At 37.5% G+C, this 16,198-nt stretch overlaps 1 protein-coding gene and 1 long non-coding RNA gene across 4 annotated transcripts in view; both read right to left on the bottom strand.

The window, feature by feature from the left end:
- PDSS2 (decaprenyl diphosphate synthase subunit 2) overlaps positions 1-16,198 on the bottom strand; it is a 254,362-nt gene that overhangs the window by 221,298 nt on the left and 16,866 nt on the right. The window lies entirely within an intron of this gene.
- Positions 14,035-16,026, bottom strand: LOC139039624 (uncharacterized). The gene is made up of 2 exons (XR_011492958.1): positions 14,687-16,026; positions 14,035-14,316 (listed from the first exon to the last, which is right to left on the bottom strand). It is a non-coding gene; the product is annotated as an uncharacterized lncRNA (long non-coding RNA).

Genomic DNA, 16,198 nt, shown 5'->3' with positions numbered 1-16,198 from the left:
TTCCTACAGCACAAATTTGGACCAAGAATGGAAACAAAAAGATCACAGCACTAACATGCAGGAGTTCCAGATCCCCTCACCATATACCAGCTGCATGATATAGGCACATTAACTGTGTTATACCAAAAAGCACTGATGAGATCTCTTCTAGGTATAAGATCCTTGTTCATTAAGAGAGGATACTCCCAAATAAGGATTATTATTTTCTTTGGATGCTAAAGATACCAAACAGGATCAGTAGATTCAACTAAAATCATTAAGGTAGAAGTAGAAAAGGAAAAAAGGGTATCTGAAATTTAAAAAGGCAATTAACAACTCTATTGTAACTACATCAAGGAGGCTGATTATAATTTTCTTCAGATTGTTCTACACTGTATGGTACCTCCACACTCTAGTCCACTCCAACGTTCACCCTAACATTGTGGTATTCAAATATATTTGGGTCAACTAAGGAAATGTAATGCTTCTAAATTATTCTGTGGAACTAATAATAAACTTCTAAATTATTCTGGGAACTAGTGCCATTGGCTGTTCATCCTGCCATTAGCCTTAAGTGGTAGAATTTAAGAAGGTACTGCATCAGAGAAATGCATTCACTTGGTAAAATCTACTGCCTAATACCAATTTCCTACGTACGGCTATCTCAAAAAAAAAACAGGAGCTGTTTCAGTTTAATCTGTGTATCTCTTTTTTGAAACTAGTGGGCAGTAATAGAGGATATTAAAGGATGCAATGGCTATTCTAGGGGGCACAGTTTTTATTTCTTTGTAGAATTAGAACTGCTTGTTTTTATCAGGGCAGCAAGGAATAAATCACATATTAGTATATTATGGTGACAGTTTATTCTATTTACTGTTACTGGGGGGAATGCATTCTATCCCTATAGTAAAGTGACACAACTCCCTCCCAGGCATGTGCCTAAACCTTATTTCAAGAAAAAGAATTTGTAAGTACAGGATTCCACCAACTTACAGCAGGCTGAGTGGGGGTACATGAGCCATGATATGGGAAACAAACAGGAAAGAAACTGGGCATAGGCATTTGACGGTAATAAATATAATAGCAATCTAGAAGATGAACGGTTCATGTTGTTTATGATTACAGACTGATTATCCCTCTAAGTGCAAAGGCTATCCAATAAGTCATATCCGGGTTGATTTGTTAGCAAGGTACTTTCACCAGATAATAAATTAGAATGTAATTAAAGTGCATTCTGTCTGTTTATCATGGACTAAGATAGCTCACTATAATTCTCAATTATATGCTTGAAAACACAACATGACAGGCATGGTGAGTAAACCTTTCAGCGAAGGGCAATAAACATCTTAGGAATGCACTAAAAATGCTAGATTCTTCTCTAGCCCTTTTAAAATTTTGTCTCCAATTTTGATAAATTATGTGAATGGAACCAAATTAACGTGCTACTTGCTTTCATACAGTAAGTCATATAGTAAGTTTGGACTCATAAGTCTCCAAACTTCTTAGCTTGCTGGCAATTCACTGAGGGCAGTGACTAAATCATGGAAGAAGTCGAAGAAAATAATATGGAATATTTAGCACAAACCTCTCTGCTAGATAGAAAAACTTAAGCACAGAAAAATCACAAAGGAAACAACATATATGAACATCTAAAATTTTTAAATGTCTTTAAAAAAGCATTTGTAGCACATAAGAAAATAAATCCACTGTATAAAAACCTCAAAAGTATTAATAATAAGAAACTCAGACCATAAGAAATAAATGAACAAGACATACAAAGAGAAACTAATAAACAGAAACAAAAAATAATTTCAAGTAAATTAAATTTAAATCAGGGCAACATTTTTCTATATATCTAATTAATAAAAAGTCCTTTTTAAAAATTAATGACCAATATTGGCAAAAATACAGCAATACTTGTACTCTCACATTGTTGTTCAATCATGTTGTTAAGTCATGTCCAACTCTTTGCAACCCCATGGACTGCAGCACACCAGGCTTCCCTGTCCTTCACTATCTCCTGGAGTTGGCTCAAACTCATGTTCATCAAGCCAATGATGCCATCCAACCATCTCATCCTCTGCTGCTCCCTTCTCCTCCTGCCTTCAGTCCTTCCCAGCATCAGGATTTTTTCCAGTGAGTCAGCTCTCATACATTGTGATTATTTCTTGTAATAAGTTGATTAGAACTCTTTAAAAATACAATCAGGCATTTTGAATTTGGCAGTATATAAATGTTTATGTTTTAGTTCTGTATTCCCACATCATGGAATCTAATAAAAATATTTATCACAGCTTCATCTATACCAGTAATAAAAATCTGAAACAACAAAAATCTGACAATAAAGATACAATGTAAAATATGATATAATCATAGATGGATTATTGTGTGGCCATTTTAAGTGATGATTACGATAAACTAAGTAGAAAAGGCTAGAAAACTATATGTAAGATGATCACATTTAAATTAAACATATGCATATTAAAGACTAGGAAGGAAAACACCAAAGTGATAATCATGTTAAGCTGGTATGATACACTGAATAACTGCCCCTCCCCCTAATACCACCATCCAAAGATGTCCCAGTCCTAATGCCTATAACCTGTGACTGCTATTTTACTTGGCAATAAGAACTCTGCAGATGTGATTAAGTTAAGGATTTTGAGAGAGGAGATTGTCCTGGATTATCTGGATAGGCCCATCATAATCACAAGAGTCCTTATAAGAGGCAGTCAGAAAAGTTGACTCTGAAAAGGAGATATCACAACAGAGGCACAGGTTGGAATGATGGACCACAACCACAGCTAAAGAAAATGGGCAGTCTCTAGAAGTTGGAAAAGATAAGGAATGGATTCACCCTAGTCTCCAGAAGGAATTCAGTTCTGCTGACACCTTGATTTTATCCCCATGAAGATTCATTTCTGACTTCTGACCTTCAAAAAGTCAGATAATAAACTTGTGTTGTTTTAAGCCACTAAATTTGTGGTAATCTCTTACAACAACAGAAAATGAATAGATGGTAAGGTTGCCCTTTTTAAACTTTCTGCAATGTTCAAATTACTTCTACTGATGCATTCGAATATACAAATTTAGCTAAAATTAAGATTCTAGGTGAAAAACTTACTCTGCTGCAGTGGTTCTCAACTCTGGGTGCATATCAGTATAGGCACACCTTGGAGATATTGCAGATTCAGTTCCAAACCATCACAATAAAGTGAATATTGCAATAAAGCAAGTCGCACAGATTTCTTGGTTTCTCAGTGTATATAAAAGTTATGTTAAAGTTATGTTTACACTATACTTAAGTCTATTAAGTGTGTAACAGCATAAGGTGTAAACAACAATGTACATACCATAATTAAGTAACACTTTACTGCTACAAAATGCTAAACATCACCTGACCCTTTAGCAAGTCATAATCTTTTTGTAATAGCAACATCAGAGCTCACTGATCACAGATCACCATAAAAATAATAAATAATGAAAAAGTTTGAAATACTGCAAGAATTATCAAAATGTGACACAGAGATGCAAAGTGAACAAACATTATTGGAAAAGTGGTGCTGAGAAGACTTGCTCAACACAGGGTTTCCATAAACCTTCAATTTGTGATATCTGGAAAGTACAATAAAGCAAAGAACAACAAAACGAGTATGCCTATATCAAGTAATCAGTTTTAAGAAAAAAAAAAGAATGCCATGCTTTCTTCCCATTCCCAGAGATTCTGATTTAACTTTTTTAGGCTCAAACATCAGTACTTTTTAAAAGCCCTACAACCACTGTGCAGCCAGGGTTGAGAATCACTGTTCTTATATATCTACTCATGACTGACAAGTTTCCCTAACCCAAAACAGGAATGTTTACCTATCTAAAACTACATTTCTTTCAAGAATTCTGAAAATGAAAATATTTCATAATGACAACTTGTCTTAAATTTAAGACTGAGAGCTGTGTCTAGTTGAACTGATAATGTCAAAGAAAAAATAAAGTCACTTCCTCTTCTTCCTCAGTGGTTTTCATTTGTGGGCTTCAAAGGGCTAATATCTCTTTAGAGATACTGCACTCCAAGAAAAAGTTTCTTATTAGCTATTACCTCATGGCCTCATATTTAAATAAGAGCAATCCTTAAGAAAAATTGTTCTTCTTTCACTTTTCTATTAACAACTGATTTTATTATTATATTACTAAAACTATGTAAGATATTTAGTCTTTGATTTTTTGTGAAATGTTTTAAAAATAATATAGACTATCCAAGTCTGTCAAATTCCACTTACAGTGTATTCTTTAAAACTGTATTTGCCCTCAATTTTCCAAGTAGCAAGCTTATACATTAAAAAATAAGATAAAACACACATACTTTAGTATGTTTGTGAGCAAATGTATAACTTAGGAGTTTTAAAATTTGAGACTGAAGGACTTCCCTAGTGGCGCAGTGGATGGGAATTTGCCTGCCAATGCAGGGGACACAGGTTGATCCCTCGTCCAGGATTCCATATACCAGTGAGCAACTCAGCCCATGTGCCACAACTACTAAGCTTGTAAGCTGCAATACCAAGCACATGTGCTGCAACTACTGAAGGCCACATGCCTAGAGCCTGTGCTCTACAACAAGCCCAGGCACTGCAAAGAAGAGGAGCCCCCACTCGCCACAACTAGAGAGTGCCCACGTAAGGCAACAAAGACTAAAACAATTAAACAAAATCTGAGATCAATATCCTCAGCTAGAGGAATCACTGGCAAAGTCTTACGCATCTCTTGGTCAACTCGTAGCAGCAATATCCGTATATGAGAAACATCATTATCAACCAAGCATGTCAAAGGTTGATCTCCATAGCAACTGCAACTCTGCCACATGTAGCGTAGAAGGCATCAGAGTTAACACCACATGCACACAAAGTGTTGGTATTATGTAGTCCAGACTGTGGTTGCTGTAGAAACCTAAAACCAAGTCCCTGACTACAGCAGATAAAATGAAAACAACAATGGAAAGGTCCTTGAGTACTTAGCCATACCCTACTCTGCTTTCAAGCAGGATAATGCCATTCTAAACACTACATAATAGTCTTGAATTGATATCATTAAAGGAAAATCTTCTTAAAAAAATAATATTAAATGATGCCATGTTATCTGTTTAACATTAGGAGCATCTATATTTCCTAAAAAATTCTCCTTCCTACCCTGGGCTCAACTGAATGTTCAAAACCTCACCCCAACAGAGCACTATCACCTCACCTCCCCCTGCCCTCAGTCAGGGTCAGTCCCACACACTGGCAACAGGAGGTACCAGGCTTTGCTGCCACCGCCATAACCACAACAAGCTTGAGGCTTCCCAGGTGGTGCTAGTGCTAAAGAATCTGCCTGTCAATGCAGAAGACACAAGAGACTTGGGTTCAATCCCTGGGTCAGGAAGATCCCCTGGAGTAGGAAACAGCAACTTGCTCCAGTATTCTTGCCTGGAAAAATTCCATGGACAGAAAAGCCTGGCAGGCTACAGTCCATGGGGTCACAAAGAGCTGGTCATGACTGAGTGACTGCACACAGACAGACAAGCTTATTTGAAAACAAATTTACAAAAAAGAAAAGCAAGAAAAATCACTCTAGCTGATGTAAAGTCTTACTATATGGTCACAGTAATCAATACAGTGTGGTACTGGTAAAGGAAGAGAAACAGATCAATGGAACAGAAATGGATCAATGCAAATGCACCAACTGATTTTTTATAAAGATGCAAAATCATTTCAATGGAGGAAGGAGAATCTTTTCAACAAATCATCTTTGAATAACCAAACATCCATAGACAAAAATGAACCTTGACTTAAAGCTTAAGCTATGTACAAAAGCATGTGCAAAATGGAATCACAAATTTAAACATAAAAAATGAAACTACAAAGCTTTTAGAAGAAAACACAGAAGACTATCTTTTGGACCCAGGGCGAGGAAAAGTGTTCTTAAACATCACATCAAAAACTTGATCCATAAAAGAAAAGAAAATCAATAACTGAACTTTATTAAAATTAAAAAATTTTACTTCGTGAAAAGACCCTGTTAACAAGATAAAAAGATGAGCCACAGATTGGGAGAAAGTATTTGCAAATCATAAATCCAAAGGATTTTGTATCCATAGTGTATAAAGGACTCTCCAAACTCAACAAGAAAACAATGTGAGCTTCCCTGGTGGTTCAGTGGTAAAGAATCTGCCTGCCAATACAGGAGACACAGGTTACATCCACGGTCCGGGAAGTTCCCACATACCATGGAGCAACTGAGCTCATGTGCCACAACCATCGAGCCTGTGCCCTAGAGCTCAGGAACCACAACTATTGAGCCCGACGCGCCGTCAAGCACATGCTCCGAAAGAAAAGCCACTGCAGTGAGAAGATTTCATTCGCACTGCAGTGAAGAGGAGCCCTCGCTTGCTGCAACTACAGAAAAGCTCTCACAGCAACAAAGACTTGGACAGCCAAAAATAAATAAGTAAAACTATTTTTTAAAAAAAGTCAAAAGGAAAACGATCTATTTGAATACAGGCAAAAAGGCCTGAAGAGACACTTTACACAAGATATTAAGATGGCAAATTAGCACGAGAAAATGTTCAAAATCATCAGTCATTCACTTCAGTTCAGTTGCTCAGTTATGTCTGACTTTCTGCAACCCCATGGACTACAGCACGCCAGGCCTCCCTGTCCATCACCAACTCCAGGAGCTAGCTCAAACTCATGTTCAACAAGTTGGTGATGCCATCCAACCATCTCATCCTCTTTGTCCCCTTCTCCTTCTGCCTTCAATCTTTCCCAGAATCAAGGTCTTTTCCAATGAGTCAGTTCTTCCCATCAGATGGCCAAAGTATTGGAGTTTCAGCTTCAGTATCAGTCCTTCCAATGAATATTCAGGATTGATTTCCTTTAGGATGGACTGGCTTGATTTCCCTGCAGTCCAAAGGACTCTCAAGAGTCTTCAACACCACAGTTCAAAAGCATCAATTCTTGAGTGCTCAGCTTTCTTTGTAGTCCAACTCTCACATCCATACATGACCACTGGAAAAACCATAGCCTTGACTAGATGAACCTTTGTTGACAAAGTAAATAATGTCTCTGCTTTTTAATATGCTGTCTAGGTTGGTCATCATTTTCCTTCCAAGGAGTAAACGTCTTTTAATTTCATGGCTGCAATCACCATCTGCAGTGATTTTGGAGCCCCCAAAAATAAAGTCAGCCACTGTTTCCATTGTTTCCCCATCTATTTGTCATGAAGTGATGGGACCGGATGCCGTGATCTTAGTTTTCTGAATGTTGAGCTTTAAGTCAACTTTTTCACTCCCCTCTCACTTTCATCAAGAGGCCCTTTAGTTCTTCTTCACTTTCTGCCATAAGGGTGGTGTCATCTGCTATACTGTCTCATTTTATATAAAAATGAAAAGATTTTAAAATCAAGCAACACATACTAAAGAAGGTTCTTTCAACTAGAGATTTTTATATATTATAAGGCTGAAACCTACTTGATGTTTTTAGTGTCACAGAAGAAATAAAACCTGCCTGCCCAGTACAGCAACATTTGCTTTTTCGTTATGATTCTGTCAGGTTCCTGGAAAGATGTCCTTCACTTCTATTCCAAAAACAAACAAAACTTGACCAGATTTGCTTTAGAAAACAGTCCATGCAACCCAAAGACTGTCTATGCCTATTCCCCATGAAGTTGATAATCTCTACATCTCTACTTATATCTAATTGTAAATGGCAATGAGTAGAGATTTAGATATTTTTAAATAGATATTAAAACATACTGATAAGTGTACTCTATAATATAGCAAAGGAAAGGAAGGGAAAAGGGAAAAGAGACTACAATGACAATAATGATAATAACATCTTCCTTAACATGATCTTGAAAAATACAGAAGCACTTTAATACTAAGGACAAGAAAGAAGGAAGATACCAAGAAAGTTTTTTTCCTCTTTGCTTTGGTAATTTGTATCAAGCTCAGAATATCTGAAAGCTTATTTGATGTTATGTAGTTACCAAGACTTATTGTCTTAATATGTTGAAGGCTAAGGTTTATCTAGTAGAAACACATGGCTCTTTTGAGCAAGTTCTTTCCCTCATTCTTAGACCTGCTTGAAGGTTTAAGCTTAAAAATAAAATATCGCTGCTTTCATAGCAAGTGTCTCAGAGGGCATCTCTCTATGCCCTTCCAGCATTTAAAAAACTTGTTTGCTTTTATTTTACAGGCCTGAATTAAGGGGACTTAAAATATGTCAAAATCATCAAGAGTTTTTCCCTGGCTCATCAAGTTAAAATTCTCCCACATAGTTAACTGCTGATTTTTATTCAAAATTACCATGATAATAACTCTCTCTTCCTGACTTTCATACTTTAAACCTCATATGTTTACACCTAGTTTCCTCAAGGACACCGATTCCTTGAGTACGTATAGGGAGCTCTTTTACTATGTTTTAACACACAACAGATGGTCAATAAATATTGGTTGGAATCATAGCTATGCCTTTCAAGTTCACTACTTAACTGATACTAATTTTTTTTTCAAGTCTTAGCTATTATTCCTCCTTCATTCCCTCTGCTTTATTTATAGGGACAGAACTACAAAGCAGAGGCTGAAGACAGGGACTTGGAAGGGCACTGTTTTCTCCTTGCAGCAAAACTTGTTTAAACATTGTAAAAGAGAATAAAACTAAACTTATACTTTTGGTAAATGTCTTTGAAAGTAAAACAACCATCATTTAACAAATAAGCTACCTTTGTTGAGGAAGAGTCTAAGGGAAAAGCTGAGGGAATAACCCTTGTGCACTAATGGATTTTAAAGGATTACTTTTCTCTAAAAGCATATGAACTCCATCAGTGTCGGCCCGCAGCGCTCCCAAACTCTGCACTCATGACTTGTGGGAGCCTTCATGAATTCCAACATACTTTTACCAATCATATGACTTCTATCTATTCAAGAGAATTATTCTGTGCCAGAAAAGTTTTATGACTAGGGGTCCATTCTTTTAGAAATATCTATAGTGCCTAAATAACTCCAGGTGTTTTGCTTTGGTTTTTGGTTAAGGGTGGAGGCAGGAGGGCAGAAATCAAAATGAGGATCCTCCCAATTAGAAATGTTTGCCATTCCATCCTAAATGAGCTCTTTCTTATATTTCTGCCTCGAAGTCCCAGAATTTAAACTTAATGACACTCATATATGTAATGTCAAAACATGAGGATTTAGATATAGGATTGCTACTTTATTTTAAAAATTGTTTGTGGATAGCATACATCAAAATTATTTTTACAAATCACAATAATATGAAACAGAGATTGCTCCCTGCATTTGTAATTAATTTGCCAACAGTATGAAGAAGCATTCTTTGGAGGCAGCTGTTTTTCAGAGGAGCAAATTATGGAATGATAAATTCCGTATTTTTTGCAGAATTTGTGTACCTGCTGATTATAATCTGTTCTCAAATTCTGTCTAAACCTATAGTCTTAAAGCTAGTATATTTTCATACTATATATTAAATATAGTAAAAATTGTCTGAGACATTCTAAACATCACTAGACTCATAAGGAATTTAATTTTGCTTTTTCTGTCTTCAAGAAGGTATGTGCCAATACCATGGAAGATTTCAAAATAAAAGGATGCAATAGTCTCTCATGGTAATTCATTCCTAAAAAATGTCATAGCTAGGAAAAAGTTTCTCTACCTAATTGTAATCAAATTCTGCTATAATTCAAGTGCATTATTTTTCCTTCTCTGTCTTCAGGCAGAGTTGATCACTATCTTCAACCATGATATTCTGTGCTATGAAGAATAATATGTAAGATAAACACCCATGATCTAATTAAATTAATGAGTAAGGCAAAAAGGTCAGAAAAAGGCCTCTGGTTAGGAAAGGTTCCCTGTGTCAAATATATGCCAAGCAATATGAATATAAACAAAACAATCTCTTTCAAAAAGTTCAGTCTTAGAAATACTTATACCTAAGTCAGAGGTTCAAAATAATGGAGCCAGATAGGCCAAATAATCTATGAAGTGGCCAGTTGTAGCTAGAGAATATTGAATGGTAAACTGGAGGACATAGGCCCAATCTTTTTTTTTTCCCCAGTTTTATTGAGGAATAGTTGACAAATTGTATATATTTAAAGTGTACATGCCCAGTCTAAGGCAGCCACCACTTGACACCAGCAGACTAAGACAATGGAAAATGCAAGCTCAATAGTGTCACAGCTTCCAATTTTTTGAAGAGATTGAAAGGTAGAGGATGAGCAAAACATTTAACTTGGAGAAATCAGAGAATGCGTAGCAAAAGAGCTAACACCTGAGTCCTCAAGGTGAAGCAACGCTTAACCAGGTACAAATGTAGATGGTTTACCTTCTATGGCTGCTGCCTAGGGTGGAAAGAGAGGAGTGCCAGAAGTGACTAGAGAAGGAAGGGATGCTTCGCCACGCACAGGTCAGACTGTATCCTACAGAACACAGGAAGCCACTATGGAGTCCCTGCCCCCACGTCAGAGAAGGGCAGAGTCTACCAATACGTAGGAAGCTGTACCAAAATGCCATCCAGCGAGAGGTCAACATCTGATAGCATTTTTAGAACTAGGCACCTTGCTCATAATCCATAAAGCCAGAGTGGGCACTGCCATATCTAAAAACTTGTCTTAGACCTCTAACTACTGTGATGTCTAAGTGTTCATATGACTCCAGTAGCAGCAATGACTGCTTAAACAGAGAGCAGCCAATTTACCCGTGGAAAAGAGTGTAAGTTAAGTCGCTCAGTCGTGTCTGACTCTTTGCGACCCTGTGGACTGTAGCCCACCAGGCTCCTCTGTCCATGCGATTCTCCAGGCAAGAATACTGGAGTGGGTTGCCATTTCCTTCTCCAGGGGATCTTCCCGACCCAGGGATGGAACCCACGTCTCCCACATTGCAGGCAGACGCTTTAACCTCTGAGCCACCAGGGAAGCACAGAAAAGAGTATACTAAACCCCAAAAGAAAGTTCTGTCATATCTACCATCCCCAGACGTTTCTCCTTTATTCTTGGCAAGAGTTTTTAAAAAAAGAGAGAGAGAGATAATACCTTACTCATTGCTAAAATGACCTAGAGTTAACAAAAGATCTTGACATATATTGTTCTCTCCCAGCTAAGAGATCCCTTGGCTCCTTATTTTCTACTTTGTCTGGTTTATAACACACTCACAGCAGCCAATTGTGTTCCTACCTTGAACTCCTTTCTTTATACTAAACCATTTCAAATTCTAAAATCTAATTCAGGGCCACAGGTTAACCAGTACCCCTACTTTCTTAATCCTCCTAACCCATTAGTTATCTACCTAACCCACTGGTTGATCCTATTTTACTTGCAATTCATTAGTGAAAACATTATCAACTCTAACCCAAAATTAATCTGTATTTTGCTTCAGAAAGGATATTTGTTTTTGCCAGGGACATTTCCTATTCTCCACTTAGAAACAGGGAAAGAAACTATGTTTTCCCTTAGGCCTTTCATTCAAGCCTCACAACAGGATAGGTATTATCATTACTCCACAAGACAGACATTATTCTCATTTTCAAGGATGAGAAAACTGAAGCTCTGAGTAGTCAACCTGTCCAACAGCAGCTAGTAGATGACATAAGCCATGTCTGAACAGGTCAATCTGCTTCCAAAACTATGCTCCTTCCACTATATCAAACAGCTTCAACTGCTGTTTCTAGTAACAGTCATAATACTCCACTTCCACCTTTTATTTGTACAGTGCAGCATACCTTTCAAATCATTTTCATCTGAAGTATCTCTCTGGGTTCCTAAAACTATCCTTCAAGTAAACATAGGCAACGGTGGGCAGGGGGGCCGGGGGCACTAATCTAAAATCACAGATAAAAAAATTACTGGGCACAAATAATAGCTAATAACAGCAGTGACGTTTATAAGAGCATTTGAGCTAAACATTTTACAGTGTTGTCTGCTGTAATCCTCATTACAATCTTGCGAATAATAATAATGTCATCTCTTTTACAGATGAGGTAACAAGACTCAAAATATTCTGCAGTTCACACAGCTAGGAAATGGCAGTACTGGAATTCAAACTTGGTACTGGTTAGCTCACAAGCCCATGCTCTTCCCTAAACCTCAGCAGGTACTGCCTCCCTCACCGCAGTGCTCCTTACAAAATATTATGCTCTCACTGTAATTAAGTTAAACAAAAATTATTTGAAATTCCAAGTTAAAATTAAAATCCATATGCATTCCCCAACCCACCACTACATGAAAGTGGAACAAGCAGCAAACAGGTGGCAAGACAGTATCAACCAGGAATTTAAAAGAAATTCTTCACTGGAAAACTGACACGCAAATAATCAGAAATTCAATAAAGTTTCAAGAAAAATTAAACTATCAAGCTCCCAGGACTACCCTTTTATAGGGCAAGAGACATTACCCTGACCATTTAACAAACAAATATATTATTCTAACAAACATTCAGTATCAAGAAAAAAATTTTTTTAACATAGCCTGTGAAACAGTAAAAGTCATCAAAGATGGAAAAGCTCCATCTCAGTTTTTCCATAAGTTGCCCAGGACAACTGTAAGTATTTTTAAAGTTAGGTTAAAATGCTGGGGCCAGGACCACTAATCTCTAGATTAGTTTATTTCTGGGGCTCTTTTCTATGTATTCATAATATCATACCAGGCACACTTTATTGTCATATAGTCACGCTTGTTTTTCATCAGGGGTACTATGGAATAATAAGCACATGAAAAAATAAATAATACTTTAAAATAATATAACTACATAAAAATGTTTTTAATAAAAGCTGTTAGTATTAGTCCTATGAAACCAAATGACATTCTTTTAAATATACAGTAATATAAAAGAAACAGCCTAAAGTTACAAAGAAATGTTGATGAAGATTTGTGAAGCCACTATTATTGAGGATAAAATAAATTTCATTTGGTGATATTTAACCATTTAAGATATAGAAAGTACCTGTCACAAAACCCTGTAATTATTAAACACTATAAAGAATATGCTTATGCAAATTACCAATGCTTGAAACATTCAAACCACACTGCTAAGTTTTTAGAATATGACATAATATTCACTAGAAGTATCTGCAGCCTCACAATTCTGGAAATAAAACCAAATCAGTTTGCTTAAAAAAAAAATCTCTGGAGCAAACGAAATAAACTTCCAAGGAGATTCCAAGAGAATGGTAATTTTTAAAGCTATTTTTAAATATTTGTTAAAATGAAGTTTCAGTGCACAAAAATAGAAAAAAATGAAAGGCTTTGAGAAGACACTGGTGAGTCACAGGAAGAAAAGCAAATCCAGCTGCACTCCATAAACCAAAGATTTGTATCTAGAACTTCAAATAAGGATTAAATCAGAAACAACTATCTGAATGGTTAACATCTAGTATCCATTTTTAAAACCTACTCTAGGGTAGCTGTTCCTGGGGAAAACATTCATTAAGCTCTTAAAACCACAAACAGAGATAAATAAATTTTGGTAATGAAAAAACCTCCCAGGTGTGTAAAACACGTACACACATGCACGCGCGCACATACACACATACACACGAAAATTCTGAATCCTATAAAAGAATCAAGGACAATTATAGAATACATATTGATGAAAAGCATTTGGTGATGCAGTAATGAGAAACATGAGAAGAGCGATGTGGATATCTGAATCCTAATTCATTAAAATTCAACCACAAAGAATTAAGTATTATAGGACTTTAGAACCTACAACCAACTTCACTAACTGGGCCCAGAATTAAGAACACAGGCTAGTCAGTATTCCTCAACCTTGAGCAATATTTGGAGTATTTTTAAAGGGTAAAAATTCAGCCATCCAGTATGCTTTAAGTGATTTTTATTAAAATGTTCTTTAAAAGTGTATTAATATGAAAATTATAAACACTGTAAGGATATGGTTCTTAACTAAAATTACAAATTGGCACTAAGTTACTATGACAGATGATGGTGCTTGACTGAAACCATTGCTGAAATGCAAGTTTGTGTGACTGATACTCAGTGCAGCCAAACAATACCAAAATGTCAGAGTCTGGAACAGAGAAAGGTTTATTGAGGGCTGTTCAAGGACATGGATGGCCCATGCCTTAAAAAACCCCAAAGTCTCCAAAAGCCTTCAGCAAAGCCCTTTTCTAGGAAAGGTGAGGGAGAGACCTGGTTAGCTGTGGCAAACTTCTTGGTGTCAGTCTTGAGGTCAGGCCATGGTCAGGTAACGATATTCCTGTAAATCTCCACCAAATGAACGTTACTCTCTGTTCTGACAAGAAAAGGCAAGGTCCCAAGGTACAACGTTTCCCCTCTGAGGTCCTGGTCCTGGCGAAGAGAGACAGATCTCAGTTGGCAGCTCTCTCAGGGCCAAGTCCCCAGACACCACCCATCCATAGCCAGCTCCCAGGACGCAACTGGCCCTCAGATTCCTTAGGGTGCTCAAGGGGTAGGAGGACAGGCGGCAGCAGACCCCCACCATAGGTGGGGACAGGGGAGATGTTTACTGCTGCCTCAAGACCTGGGCCAAATTCGGTGGGTTGGTGAGGGCTCTGGAGCCCTGCTGGAAACAGCCTCCAGTTTGTTCCCTGGGCCTCCCAGTTCACCCACTGGCCCGAGGCCAGGTGAACTGGAGGGCTGCAGGTGAACTGGAGGGCTGCAGGGGAGGCCAGGATTCATCTCCTTCTTCACTCTATACCTGATGACCACCATTCCACAGATGGCTGGCTGAATGGCCCACTGATGGCTGCTCACTGACAGTTGGTTGCTTGTGGGAGGGGCCTACTGTGGTGTCAACCAACGGCTGAGCAGGACAACCAACTGTCACTCATTGACAGTTGGTTGCTTGTGGGAGGCATCCAGGTAATGGCGCACAGCAAGGCCTTTGTGCTAAGGGCTGCACTGGCTATTACAAAACTAAATTGCAATGTCCAGTATGAAAATGGTTCTGACCGTACTGGGCAGTTCTTGGAATAAGGGAATCCCATGGGAAAGATAGGCTTCCCAGGTGGCGCTAGTGGTAAAGAACCTGCCTGTCAATGCAGGAGATGAAAGAGATGTGAGTTCAATCCCTGGGTTGGGAAGATCCCCTGGAGGAAGATATGGAAACACACTCCTGTATTTTTGCCTGGAGAATCCCATGGACAGAGCAGCCTGAGAGCTACAGCCCATAGGGTTGCAAAGAGTTGGACACGTCCGAAGTGACTTAGCACCCATGCATGGGAAAAATGCTATCCTCTCACCACTCTTCTTTATTCAAATTATATGAAACTTTTATTCATTTAACATACTGCTTTTACCAGGTCTCCTGACTGGGCCCAGAAGACTCTCTGTAGAAGAGAAGGATAAGGAATTGCATTGAATCTATAGATTGCTTTGGGTAGTATAGCCATTTTGACAATATTGATTCTTCCAATCCATGAACACGGTATGTTTCTCCATCTGTTTGTGTCCTCTTTGATTTCTTTCATCAGTGTTTTATAGTTTTCTATGTATAGGTCTTTTGTTTCTTTAGGTAGATATACTCCTAAGTATTTTATTCTTTTTGCTGCAATGTTGAATGGTATTGTTTCCTTAATTTCTCTTTCTGTTTTCTCATTGTTAGTGTATAGGAATGCAAGGGATTATGTTGTAAAGTAATTAGCCTCCAACTAATAAAAATAAATGGGAAAAAAAAAGGAATGCAAGGGATTTCTGTGTGTTAATTTTATATCCTGCAACTTTACTATATTCGTTGATTAGCTCTAGTAATTTTCTGGTAGAGTCTTTAGGGTTTTCTATGTAGAGGATCATGTCATCTGTGAACAGAGAGAGTTTCACTTCTTCTTTTCCTATCTGGATTCCTTTTACTTCTTTTTCTGCTCTGATTGCTGTGGCCAAAACTTCCAAAATTATGTTGAATAGTAGTGGTGAGAGTGGGCACCCTTGTCTTGTTCCTGATTTTAGGGGAAATGCTTTCAATTTTTCACCATTGAGGGTAATGCTTGCTGTGGGTTTATCATATATAGCTTTTATTATGTTGAGGTATGTTCCTTCTATTCCTGCTTTCTGGAGAATTTTAATCATAAATGGATGCTGAATTTTGTCAAAGGCTTTTTCTGCATCTATTGAGATAATCATATGGTTTTTATCTTTCAATTTGTTAATGTGGTGTATTACATTGATTTGCAGATATTAAAGAATCCTTGCATTACTGGGATAAAGCCCACTT

The sequence above is a fragment of the Odocoileus virginianus genome, chromosome 19 (assembly GCF_023699985.2).
Source record: "Odocoileus virginianus isolate 20LAN1187 ecotype Illinois chromosome 19, Ovbor_1.2, whole genome shotgun sequence".
In the NCBI taxonomy this organism is placed as follows: Eukaryota; Metazoa; Chordata; class Mammalia; order Artiodactyla; family Cervidae; genus Odocoileus; species Odocoileus virginianus.
This window is presented reverse-complemented; position numbering and strand designations above follow the sequence as displayed.